General features: G+C 65.1%; 1 long non-coding RNA gene across 1 annotated transcript in view; it reads left to right on the forward strand.

The window, feature by feature from the left end:
• Positions 1–6: 6 nt before the first annotated feature.
• Positions 7–3082, forward strand: part of LOC111734425 — an 8113-nt gene continuing 5037 nt past the window's right edge. Inside the window, exons 1-2 of the long non-coding RNA XR_002778447.1 lie at positions 7–695; positions 1051–1139. This is a non-coding gene — a long non-coding RNA (uncharacterized LOC111734425). The remainder of the gene's footprint in view (positions 696–1050; positions 1140–3082) is intronic.

Below are 3082 nucleotides of genomic sequence, written 5' to 3' on the forward strand. Positions count from 1 at the left end.
GTGACGTGATTGACAGATGCGGGGGGCACGATCTAGACAAAGCGAGTTAGGGGGAGCGCAGTGGGGAGGTCTGCGAGCTGGGCGAGGCCTTCCTAGCAGCGGCAGCAGCGGGTGCAAAGGCCCTGGGGCAGGGAAGAGTGTCACGTTTGGGGCGGAAGGTCGCAGAGTGGCTGGAACGTGGTGCTGGAGACTGGGGCCCGAGGTGGCCGTCAGCACCGGCCTCCCTGAGCGAGAGGCGCCGCGTCCCGGACGTGGGCTCTCCTTCCTGCGGTGGAAGGCGCCCTGCACGGCGTCTGTCCAGACATCTCTGAGTGGCACGGTGGCTGGGTCGTGCTTCCGGAACGTTCTGCAGGCGTCCTCACGTTGCACAGGCGTGTGTGCAGACTCTCCCATGGACTCTCGTTTGCCTCTTTCGGAAGAGAAGCTTGCTGGTCGGGTTTAATGGGCGGCCGGCTCCTAAGGAGAAAACCGAGCGCCCGGGCCCCGTCCCCCGCGGGCTGACCGTGTCACGCTGGGGCCGCCCGCGAGCCTCCTGCGTGGACGTCAGTCGGTGTGTGACACGCTGCCGCCTGGCCGCAGGTTCGCCACGCAGGAGAGGAACGCCTTGCTGCTCTACAACGGCCGCTTCAACGAGAAGCACGACTTCATCGCCCTGGAGATCGTGGACGAGCAGGTGCAGCTCACCTTCTCGGCAGGTAGGGCCCCCTCGCGGGAAGAGCAGCTCCCCGGCAGGCGCGCTCGGCAGGTTAAAACCACCCTGACCTCACGCGGCACCCTCGGGTGTGCTCACGGCTCATCCCCGGGTCCCCGTCCGGGAACCCGTCCTCCGGGCAAACCCGGGACACGCAAAGGTGTGTGTCACGTGCGGAAAACACGGAAGACAGCTCAGAGGGCCGGGACCGGGGACTCGCCGCAGGGTGGCACGCGCGAGGGCACCAAGCACTCTCGGAGCCTGGCCGTGGGACAAGGACGTGCTCCAGGCCGCAGAGGGACTCGTGGCCTCGCGTCCACTAACCTCTGCTTTCTCCCCGCACCTCCCCCGCCCCGCAGGCGAGACCACGACAGCGGTGGCACCGCAGGTTCCCGGGGGCGTGAGTGACGGGCGCTGGCACTCGGTGAGGGTGCAGTATTACAACAAGGTAGGACGGGCGCTCTCCCCGTGGGCCCCGGGCTGCGAGAGGCGGGCGCTGGGAGCTTCTCTGTCCTAAACCATTTATGGTCTGAAATTTAAAAAAAAAAAAAATACGTGCTGGGTGAAAAAAGCCCCTGAGGAGGTAAGTGAGCATTTGTGGCCAGTCTGTGTAAATAGACCCCAGCCCTGTGCTGGGCGGGATAGTCCCCCAAGGAGCTCTGGGGGTGCAGGGCGCACGCGGGGAGCAGAGATCACCCTGCGCCGGGGAAGGGCGCAGAAAGGGTTCATTCACACAGCCGCCTTGGCCCAGGCGTCCGCGCAGGCTGACATTCCGGGCCATTCACACGCAGCTCCAGAGCTGAGACAGATCGTCCGCTGTGCCCGGATGCCACCCGAGCGTCGGAAGGCCCCGGAGCAAGAGCAGGGAAGGCGCGGGCATTCGGATTTCGTTTTGTTCTGCTGTTTACTGGCTTGTGAGGAAACGTGGTGTTGGTTTTTGCATCAAAATGCGCAGCTCTGGGCTGCGTGGTTTTGCCAAGCATCCTCCTTCCCGGGAAGCTCGGGGAACCTCCCCGTGGGTCTGCGATGGCCTCGCCCCCACCCCAGGGTGTCCTCGGGGCTCAGCCCGAGCCCCGCTGGCAGACGGGGGATCGGAGGTATTTGCTGTCCGTCACACCCACTGTGATTGTGGTTTCCACGCTCCAGTGATCCGTGTCTGCCGCCCGCCACGTGGTCCTGAGGCCGTTGTGTCCTGTAGGGCCCTCGCTCTGCTCTCCCCGATCCGCCGTCTGCCGTCCCTCTGCTGCCCCGGGCTGCCCTAGGTGTCCTTCCCCAGTCACCCCAAACAGGCCCCAGCAGTGGTGGCTGCACGGCGACCGTGGTTTTCATCCGTGGGCAGGCACTGACCGCACGTGGACCTCTGGGCCGCATTCAGCGTGAGGGTGAAGGAGAGGTTCCGAAGGGGTCTGGGGTGCGGGTCTGCTGTGGTGCGGGGGAGGGGGCAGTGCTGGCCTCGGGATTTTGAGAGCTAAGAAGGATCGTGGCCCCTGGGGAGACCTGCCGCCAGCCGTCTCGGGGGCCACGGTGGGGCGAACTTCGGTTTTCTCTCCTTGGCGCCATAACCTGCTCCCCAGCTGATACCTGGGGCCGCTCACACCTGTTTCAGCCGCTCTGGAGACGTCCCCCAAGTGAACTTGCCCGCCCCCCACACACACCTTCGGACGGGCTATTTCTGCCTCCTTTCTCCCACTCTGGAGAAGGTCGGTTCTGCAAGCCAGTCTGTCACAATAGGTCGCCGAGGGGACAGTGACTCTGCTAGGCACAGGCACGAGGGCTGTGCCCTTGTGTCCTGGAAGGTCAGGGGCCCCGAGGGCAGGCCATGCCCTGAGCACCTCGCTGTCCCCGCAGCATGGGGCATGGTCCCCCCTGAGCTCGGGGACCATTCTGTCTGACCTCAGGTCTTGACGCGTTCCCTCAGCAGGACAGGCAGAGGGACACACTGGGCTGCAACCCCTGTTTCTCTGTTCACCTCATTAGGACAGTGTCCCCGTATCCAGGCTGGGCTGACAAAGGACACTCGGCAGCAGAGTGCATTCCTGGGAGGTGGCCCCCTCCTGGCCTGAGGTTTCTGGCCCAAACACGTTCAGGCTTTTGCCGCGACTTTGTGCACGCCCTTGAGTGGGACATGGATGTTCTCGGCCGCCCACTGCTCCGGGGCAAGCAGTTGCCACCTTGCCAGAACATTCCGCCCCAGAATCTGGCATCTGCAGCCTCTGACTGGCACTCGGCCTGTGGCCCTTCTCTGTGGCTGGCAGGGGCTGGACACCAGGGATCAGCCGTCCCCGTGGCCTGTGCTTCCTGGGGGCTTAGTGCCCGGCAGGGTGCAGGCCAGTCGGGGTGGGGGCGCCGCGCTCCGTGTCGGGGAGCAGAGAAAGCACCCGTGCTGCGTTT

The sequence above is a fragment of the Pteropus vampyrus genome, unplaced genomic scaffold (genome assembly GCF_000151845.1).
Source record: "Pteropus vampyrus isolate Shadow unplaced genomic scaffold, Pvam_2.0 Scaffold1195, whole genome shotgun sequence".
Lineage (NCBI taxonomy): Eukaryota > Metazoa > Chordata > Mammalia > Chiroptera > Pteropodidae > Pteropus > Pteropus vampyrus.